We start from the raw sequence: 11,035 nt of genomic DNA, 5'->3' as shown, positions 1-11,035 counted from the left end.
TTGTCATTTATTCTCCTATTGCTCCAAACATTTTACGAGTTTTTGGTTGGCAGTTTTAAATTCATGACGGTATATAAAAATAATTCCAAATTGGCTTCGATTGCCAAAAATAGCTATTTTTCTCTATTTGTTTCTTTTTATTTCCATGTGAAGCTACTTAACTAGTTTTGAAATATGTTAGGTTTGCGAGAGAGTTTGAGACTCTAATGTCATGAGTTTCCAGCTGAACCATAGTAGCATAAATACTGACTTAAATCAGTAGAAGAAGGATCATAAAGATGAGTTCTGTAACGAAAAATTGGTTTCAAGCTCTATCTAATGTGATAATAGGCTTCTGTGAGGTGTTTTACTGTCTCATGTCTCTCAATTCTCTTCCAGCATTTTGATGTTCATCTTTTCGTATTGATCAACATTGTGCTCGATAACCACCCAGGCCTTCGCCTGGCTAACAATCTTGTTGCGATGCGAGAGCTTACATACACTCTGTTGTCAGGGCCTTCTGAGCTTATTGGTCATCTGAAACCTCTACTCGTGGATGGTTCTGGCTTTAAAGGGGTGTATAACTAAAAGTTACTCATCCTGTCATGGCATAGTAGCTTGTCGCTTTATTGTCATGGATGGAGCAGATAGATCAGGCGTTGTTCTCATCAAAGGAGAAGTATCTCGACAAGAAACACAAGCATGACGTAGCTAGATTCGAAAGAATATACGGTACTGTTAGTGTAATCTTGGGGTGTTCTTCTAAGGAACAGCAAGCTGGTAAAGGGTGTGGGGCTTTCAACATCAGCTGCTTGTCGTGACGAAAACAAGAAGTAGGATGGTGTTCTTGCTGCCGAAGCACTTAGGGCCTCTGTTAGAGCTGTGGTTGGCAGTGAGACATTATCTAAAATGGGTCCAGGGCAGAAGAGCGAAACCTCCCTCGAAAGGGGACCATTAAAAGAGCAAGATCTGGGGATGATCAGCCGGCCTCATCAACAGAGAAAGTGAAGAAGTCCATGAGCCTGGATGTAAACTTTCGATCAGCTCTTATAGATCGGTCTGGTCCGGATGGGAAGATCATTCCCGAGCTGTGACAGCTGGTCGAATGTAGGTTCCTGGACGAGATCGCTGCATACAGTAGTAGTCCAGATGATGTCTCATTTAAGGGTACAGACTGGGCTAAGGGCATCAAAACTGTTAACTGTGGCAATAAAAATTCCTTTGAATTTTTAAGGGCCACGGTTGCTAAGCTTCCAAAGTCCGTCTCCAAGCTCGAGGTGATTCGCGCATCTGAATTACCACTAAGGTCAATACTGAGAGTGTGGATTCTACCGCCCATAAGACCGGTGGAAACCATACTGGCGGTATTGGTAAAGCAGAACAGTAATCTCTTTTCATTAGATAATGTAACTTCCGTGACGAATTGATGTCTTATTCGCATCGTACGATCAAGACAAAAACTTTTCCCCACGAAACTAATGTTAGCCAGGTTCTAAAATTTGTATGCTAGGACTGCGATTACACATTTATTTCGACATTTATTTAAGTCGATCAGTGAATTCTTGTGTTGCTAGGGTAGGTACCTCGGATACTTGTCTTCCCTCCTATGTTGGAAAGTTTGGTCGTTATTTCGGAATGGAATATCTTCTCTACATGGAGTATGCAGAAAGACAGGTTTCAGGTTTCGTACTTGATTAGACCTGGACTCGCAAATTGTTTATTGCATCAGTAATATGCTTCTTGTCATCCACAAGATTTGAGTGACAGAGCTAATCATAGCATTAAAGTCCCGTGGATCACCAGTCAATAAGATTCTACATATGTTTTACTGAAGCTCAATAGGCACACCATGACTAGGTCCATATGGACTAGTTTGGATATGAATAGATCATCTTGATAACAATCATTTGTTTGTCATTATATATCTGGCAATTCTACTAGACGTATTGGGCTCCCATATAATGACTTCTATAGGAGCTGTCAGAATGAAGATTAGTTGGAAACGGATATTTAATGTGATTAGCCTGCTCTGTGTGTGCATCGGGAAAGAACTCTATATAGGCGGTATTATTATGATAATTTCGATCTTTATTCACCCTCCTGTAATATTGTTGCGGACCTCATTTGAAAACGGTTTCTGTAGGTTCCACATAATTCGTGTTAACCAAACTGAAGCATTTTTAAAAACGTTTTTTTTTTCTGTTTATGGCATTATTGCCATTTTTGTATCCTAGTCATTTTTCTAGGTTCCTTTTTTTATTCCTTTTCCTAGTTTTTGCACACATTCAACTACATGCAAATATGTATGTATAATACTCTATGTATGTATGTGTTATACGAATAAAAAAAATCAACAACATCACAGATTTTCTGGTGATGACAACTGAAATTCAATTTTTGAAATCTCGTAATTGGTTCCCAATTTTTTGCACTTTTTTGTTGTTGTTGTTGGATATATGTTTTTGGAAATTATTCTTCTATTTCATTTGTAAAATGTTGTTTGTCTGCTAGTTGTTTGTTGGTTTATTTGATAGTGCGATATGTATGTAAATATGTATTTGTGTGGGTCTTTAAATTTTAGGATTTATTTTCAATATCATAAAAATCCACAAGAAAATTACGACTATTTCATAAAAAAAAGAGTCCAATCAAATTGAATCAAAATGACTGCACATAAAAATTGATGTTTTGTGGATGTGTAATTCTGTTCTTTTTTTAACAAAATGTTATAGAGGAAAAAAATCACACATAAAACTATTTATATGTTCATTTAAATGTATCCAGATGAATAGTATTTATATCAATATACAATATAATTTTTATATTTAGTTAAATATTAATGAATTTTTGTTGATTATGCACATTTTTTGTGTGAGTTTTTGTGCAGAAAGCATTAAGGATCAAAGAAATTTCAAATTTAATATCGAATATTGTCTAAATTTTCATTTATGCCCAAAGCAATAAATTATTAAATAAACGGATTTTAAACTGTGTTTATCTTGTAATACATGAATAAAAAGTATTTATATATTTATAAATATAATTTTAATAATTATAATGCTATATATAACCCAGCAAAAACTTGGTAATGGCTTTATATTGTAACCACTTACCTTTTAACATACTTTTCAATGCCTACTACATTTCGTTCTGATTACGTAGAAGTAATCTAATAACGTCTTGTTAATAATGTGTTACATAAATACTTTCTAATTTGGTCGAAATGTTAAAAAAATCTTTTAAATAGAACAGTTTTTGAAGAAATCAAAAAGAACCCGGCACTGGTTCTCGTTATTCGATTCGACTACAATTTCACATCAGTTAATTTTAGTCACTGATGAACAAAATGAGACTCATCCAAACAAAAATATATTATTCAAGTGCTCCCATAGTAGCCATATGAATTTGGCGCTTTCGGATAGTTTAAGTTCAGTTCAATCAATCTTAGGAGTCGCGATATCACCTTGTGAATAGTAGGAAATTTAGTGCATATTCCAATATTTCGGATATTTTTGTTTTCGTATCCACAACTCGTTCTGCCCAAGCTGTTAAGAGAGTGTTGCTATTGAAGTTCCATAGTAGCGAGGATAGTACTCTGCCTTGTACTTTAAATTATTGTTTCTTGGGTCGGAACAAGGAATATTGACAGAATGGTGAATATAGATAGAACGATACATCAACGTTGCCAAACCATCCAATGCTATGTTAAAGCTGAAGCAATAGATTTTAACTCGAGCAGCCTGATAATACCCAATGACTGGAAAAAGGGTAAAGTCAATTATATCGGCCGATTTCTCTCCTGTAACCAGTCGCGAACGCTATTGAGGCGTTCATCCTCCCCCAGATGACTATTCATCTAACAGCAGCTCTTCACCAGCATGGATTCCGTAAGATGCACAGCACCACCTTAGCATTAATGACCACTCAGCTTAAATCTGCTGAGGTCTTGTGAAAGGACACTCGTAGTGGCGCTAAACTTGTCGACCTTTGATAAAGTCAAACATGCCACACTCTTTCCGGATATTCTGCAGTCTATCATGTTCAACAATTTGTAGAGATGGATTGTGAATTTTGTGAGTTTTCGGCAGTCGTTCGTTGAGTTTAGAGACAAATGTTCAAAAACTAGTAATGTTTAACAAACAGTACCAGAGGGCGGTGTCCAATTCCACTTACAGTTTAACTTCTACCTCTCAAAACTCCCTACACCTCCACAAGGTGTGGATGTAATATCATATGCGAACGATAGTTATCTCTGGGAAATACACAATTTCTTCACTGGACGTAACCAGAAGTTATTACTAGTGAAAAACTCTTTACCACCTGGACGAAGGAGGTAGACATGCAGTTACGCACAGATTGCGAAGTAGAAACAAGGCCCTCAATATTCAAGCCGGCAACACTTAGGCAATGGACAAAGAAACCTTGTTGGTTACCTATAAAACAATTGGCCTGTCAGTGGCCAATTATGCTGCTCCAATGTGGTCTCCTTCGCTGAGTAATACCCAGTCGAGAAATACTCAAATCTTGCAAAATGTTGCTCTACGAACTGCATGCAAATAACCTCGGAGCACCATCTACATGAGAAAACAAAGAGTAAAACCTTATATGTCGCTCAACCACACTACTGAGATGACTCTGTTCATTCGGCAACAGCACCTAGGGGACGAATTGGTAGTCCAAAACACTTATCATTTCAATAAACAAGACTTATTTCAGTTGCCACAAAGACCCACTGTGATCAATTGAGCATGTTTTAGAGTAAACTACAACATACTCAACCATGAAAGGAAAATTGCCGATACATTAAAGAAAGATCAGTGACTCCTCTTCTATCCTGCCAAAACATCACTCAGCACATCATAAGCGATCAAATCACTACAACAGTCAAATCCATCAATTAGACATCAGAAACTCCACATCCTGTATATACAATCTTTGCATTATTAGCTCAAATCCAACATTTTATTAATCCACAGTAATGCTTTGTAGTTTGTACCGCTCCTATCATCTGGGAGCGATAACAGAAATGTATCTTGAAAATTATATTTCACCGTGTATCAGTCTTTTAACCAAGCATACCCATCTATATACTGCGATTTTGTTTTCAACCATATCCATTACGTGGATCCCGAAAGAACCTAAACCAACTTACCAGCCCGGACAAGTCCTGTGGGCAACTGGCCACCCATAGTACCAGATTATGTGGTGCTCTGGTTAGACCTCTTTTCAATTCATGCAAGCACTAGGCCAGGCAGTGAATTGTAAACACCAGTTTATAGTCCCGGAAGGGGTACTGGTAGCACCTCTTTACCCCGGGATTCAATACAGCATGATTGGACATTACATCATGGAAACATGCTCCGGGGGGAGGCATGTAAGAATGTAAAACGTGTATACGAGGAGAGCATTCATATGTAATTCGCAAAAAGCAGCTTTGAACGACATTCACAGAGTCGCCATCAATACCGCTGGTTGCCGCATGAATGTTGTTCGTCGGGTTCGCCTGTCCTGCATGTGGTCAGGGTCACCATGATCTAACTGTCCTGCCAACCTAATTTTTTATGTATTTATGGACTTATCCTATAGAAGTAGCCATTTTTTTTGGCTTTAACCTTAATACATAACCCCCGGTTTGAAATTGTATAGTTTAAGCTGTTACAACAACAATAACGTTGCTTCAGGATATCAATAGAGTTGGATAATCTATTGTCACCGATTAGTACCTTCGCCTTCTTCTGTATGCTGTTGAGTAGCTCCGGCCCATATATGAAAGTTGTATTCCATTTTCGTTGACGTAAGTAGTAAGGCGATCAGATGTAGCGAATTATGTATTACACCGTCTTAAAAATTCGACATATTTGAATGATTCTTTTGTGACTTGGAGAATGTGTTTAGTGCAGCAGCATGAATTTATTGTAATTCAGTTCATGCTAGCGCATTTTCTGTAGATCTTCCCTTATGTAGACATTTTTGTCTGATGTGAACATGGTGTTATCTAATAGGAAACTCCATATACTTAGTGATACCAAATCAGCCATCAAATCCCTAGAAACTGTGTACACCATGTCGAAAATCAAGAATATCGATCTTCTTTTCAGGAAATAGTGAGCAATTCATGGGTTTCTCGGAAACTTTAGGGAAAGGCGAAAATACCCAACAAAGCAAATGAGTTTGGCTGCGATATCGGAATAAATCTGAAATATGTAAGTCGCCTAACTACAAAGGACTTCCGGCAAAAAGAAACTGTATGGCAACACAAATTTACTTGGATCTAAGCGTGTTTTGTCTCAGGTGGCTACCAATTTAACTACTGTTGCTGAGGTAATATCAAGCCAGATAAAACAGTAGCTTTCATGTGAACAAGTTTTAATTCTTCATCGTGTCATTAATGCGCTTATCACAATCCCTATAGCATAAGCTTAATTAATATGCATAAATCTATTTAATTGAAAACATTAAATGATTGAGCATAAAGTATTTTTTAAGATGCTAATACCCAGTAGTTAAACTTTAATAATCTATATTTATGGATGCATTTTAACAATAATTTCGCTTTTAAAATCTATATACTTAACTGGTATAAAAAAAATTATATAGAGATAAACATAAAATGTGACTTTAATATCAATTCACCCACATTATTAAACACAAGTATACATACATATGAACGTACGTACGTACGTACATATGTATATAAACGAAAGTATAATATTAAATGAATCTGTTCCATTTACTTTCTAATGTGGAAAATTTCTACTCTAGTTTCTATTTTTATTTTATTTCTACTTAAAATACTAACTCTTATACTAGATTCATATAAAAAAAACTTGCACATAAACCAATTGCACACAGAACAACGCGAAACTGTGGAAATTATTTATACCAAAACTCACTTTTATATCCCAAGTGGTTTTATTCGACTCGTAAGTCAACAACAGGAGCAGAGGAAGGAATGCAGGCTGCTGCCAGTGAATCAGCCACCCAGGCAGACAGAGGCAATGTTCATAAGTAAGTAAGTAACAGAGCAGGAACTAGAAAATATTACTGCATACTTTACTAGTAGCATTAGATGAATGATAATAATGCATACAACTTTCATATGTTCACTACATAAGTACATATACACTACTAGTACAATGTTGAAATATAAGGAAAAAAGAGTATTAAAAGGAATTGTATTATCCTTAAAGTATAGTTTTGATTTCCTTTTAAGCATAGTAATCTTATCTGTGTTTTATTATCCCAAGTCCAGAAACCCAAATATTGCTAACCTACAAATTATATCTTTAGGGCCACTCTTCATTCTAGAGCAATTTTCTTTCAGTGCTTCTTTCCATTCCTTTATTTAAGTGATAATTTCGACTTGTATCAGACTATTGCAGTCTGAAAAATGCATTGGTCAGTCTTAGCTTGATTTATTCTATTCTTATAGCTTTGCTTATGCTCATTAACCCCGAAGGAATTCTACTCCATGTCCATTAATTTGACAATGAGTGTTCTGCAGAATTGGGATTATTTTATCATCTCTTAACCATTTAACATCGTTATCAAGCTAACTATTTGGGAGTTTGGCAACTAGTTCAGTGTGGAGTTGTCAGTCCTCCCATTGGACGATTCTCAGGTGCCGGGTAGGGAAAACTTTGACAATTCGAAAAGAGTTGGTAAAGTATCTATACAAGCTAAGGCAATGGTCTAATATGCCTGCCATAGCTAGTTTAATCTTGAAATAACCCACAGTCCATACATTTTGGTAGCATAGATATGGTAAGTGGATAGGTGGAATAATAGCGACTGATACATTTCAAGTAAATGGTTAACCCCGTTTTTTAGACCGTGCCTCACCAACTTTCCTAATCCTAAACGATCCCCTCTTTCTCCCTTTCCTTCTCGCACACTTGTAAGGTTAAGAAGGCTGGTAGCTCTGTCGAGAACATTAATGGCTAGTCAGTGGTTGAAGAAGGCTGATCGCTCTTCTTTGATGCCATGGCACGGATCGGTTATAATCCAACCCTATCTCTATGAGTCATACAAAATCTTACGTGACACTCACACCGTTCTATTCTACGAGCGTAGTCCGCGGATGAAAACTGTCTCATCCCTCTCCAACTTCCCTAATCCAAAATAATCTCCTCTTTCTTCCATTCCATCTCTCCACTTGTAAGGATAGGGTGGCTGTGTCGAGAATGTGAATCAAGTGGTTGAAGAAGACTGGTAGCTTCTCTTCGATGCCATGGCATGGATCGGTTGTTATTCTATCCTATCTACATGAGTTAAACAACATATTAAGCGTTACACATGAGAATCATATGGAGAACACAAATAACAACAACAGAAACAAACAACCACAGGTTTTCACTAGTACGCCAGCAAATACCATGATTTAGGGAACTGACCTTTGTGATCACTGGAGTGATTGTATCGTCGACCAAGATTTCGAATCAAATCAAAACTCTGTATCTTGCTCTTTAGAAAATCTTACGGCTTTAAAAAATACACTCAGTCGCAAAGATTCCGCAAGGAAGGGTTTTGTGTACACCATTCTTTCAGTAACCTCAAATGTAGTGGACGAACCCACATCTGCTGGGCCTAAACGACAGCAACCGGAAGAGGAGCAACTCTATCAGCAATTCATCCAGCCGAAGACATCCAAAGCAAGAAACCAGGATAATCAACAGATCCAAGACAGAGGTTGCCAAAAACTCTCTTATTAGAGACATTGTTGACTGGAGCAACAGTGATGGTGAATACTCCTTAATTTAGCGAACAAGGAAGTGTTGCTCTTAGAGAATAGACGCTTTGAGATAAGCGATGACTACTGCTTATTCTATCGAATTTTTGATGCTTTTTTAATGTAGTCGGGTAACTCCATCTAATAACTCTTTGGAAGATCTGCATCTTACCTTAGTGTAATTGGGAATCTACTGCTTTAAACCCCCCTATACATTGGGGTATATAAGTAAAACAGTGTATTCATTCATATACATACAACCAATGGCATTTCTAAGTGCACCTTAAAAAGACTACACGGAAGATGTACGGTTTCCAAAACATTATTACTCCTTACTGTACAAAAAGTACGAGCACAAGCAGCCAACTTGGAAACACCAACAAATATACAAAGAAGACTGTTTGGAATTTAGTGTTGTATTTTGTTGAGCAATACATCTGTTTCATTTTCATTATACTAGTATGTAGCTAAACATTTGGTTGCAATGGTTGGAATGTGTTGGTGCTTGCTAAAATAGTTGGTAGATACTGTCATTGAGTTAGTGTATATTCATGAATCCTTATATGAATTCCTTGTAAATAAATGTATGTGCACGTGTAAGTGTTGTGTAAATGTAAGTAATATAGATTTCACTGAATGTCTTTATATATAGATATGTGGATATGTGTGTACTACTTAGTATATGAGCTTATCACCTGTATAGTGTTGATGCTAACACTTAAGGTGTGAGTTTCTGTTATACGAATAAATGTTGCCCAGCAGTTTTACAAGAAGTATATATCATTCATTATGTCTCCCCTAGTACCGTAGAGAGAAAGACTGTTCATACTTTAGTGGATCTTAGCAATCTATGGGATGTTAAAAATAGTTATTTAAGGCATGAAAATAACCAGAAATTCTACCTCAAAGTATCCTAAACTTATCTGTAAAATCACGCAACACCCACTCTAAACTGCAGGGCTATATGTAGTATGTATTAAATTGCGTGTATATTTTGACTGTATTCATAAGGAGCTGGAAATATGTATTTCTAAGCAACATTTAATATTTTACAATATGAAATTTAATCGGATTAAAATTGCGTATTTATGTTTGCACGTATGTAAATATATGTGTACATATGTTTGTTAAATCGTGGTATTAAACCAAGCAACTATCGTGTACTGTTTTTACATGTGTTTAGATAAGTATATGCGAAAATGTTTATAAAAGTGCGAGTATGGTGTTAGAAATCTAATGGCATACATACTTCATATTTAGACTATACATTAGTCTAGACTGTAGACTAGACTATAGTCCTGACTATAGACTAGTCTATAGACTAGACTATAGACTAGACTATAGATTAGACTATAGATTAGACTATAGATTAGACTATAGACTAGACTATAGACTGGATTATAGACTAGACTATAGACTAGACATAGACTAGACTATAGACCAGACTATAGACTAGACTATAGACCAGACTATAGACTAGACTATAGACTAGACTATAGACTAGACTATAGACTAGACTATAGACTAGACTATAGACTAGACTATAGACTAGACTATAGACTAGACTATAGACTAGACTATAGACTAGACTATAGACTAGACTACAGACTAGACTATAGACTAGACTATAGACTAGACTATACACTAGACTATAGACTAGACTATAGTCTAGACTATAGACTAGACTATAGACTAGACTATACACTAGACTATAGACTAGACTATAGACTAGACTATAGAGTAGACTATAGACTAGACTATAGACTAGAATATAGACTAGACTATAGACTAGACTATAGACTAGACTATAGACTAGAATATAGACTAGACTATAGACAAAACTATAGACAAGACTATATTCCTAACTATAGAGTAGACTATAGTTCTGACTATAGACTACACTATAGTCCTGACTATAGACTATACTATAGTCCAAACTATAGACTATACTATAGTCCTAACTATAGACTAGACTATAGTTCTGACTATAGACTAGACTATAGTTCTGACTATAGACTAGACTATAGTTCTGACTATAGACTAGACTATAGTTCTGACTATAGACTAGACTATAGTCCTGACTATAGACTATACTATAGTCCTGACTATAGACTATACTATAGTCCTGACTATAGACTATACTATAGTCCTGACTATAGACTATACTATAGTCCTGACTATAGACTATACTATAGTCCTGACTATAGACTATACTATAGTCCTGACTATAGACTAGACCAATTATTCCCCAATCTAACTCTAACAAGTGCGTGGATGTTGCCCAAATCGCTCTTTAATGATTGCTATTGTCTGTAAGTATTCGATAAT

Source organism: Lucilia sericata, unplaced genomic scaffold (assembly GCF_015586225.1).
Source record: "Lucilia sericata isolate MDLA Ls3-8-SP2 unplaced genomic scaffold, ASM1558622v1 Contig000122F_arrow, whole genome shotgun sequence".
Lineage (NCBI taxonomy): Eukaryota > Metazoa > Arthropoda > Insecta > Diptera > Calliphoridae > Lucilia > Lucilia sericata.
The sequence above is the reverse complement of the archived record's forward strand: the minus strand, read 5'-3'. Positions refer to the sequence as shown.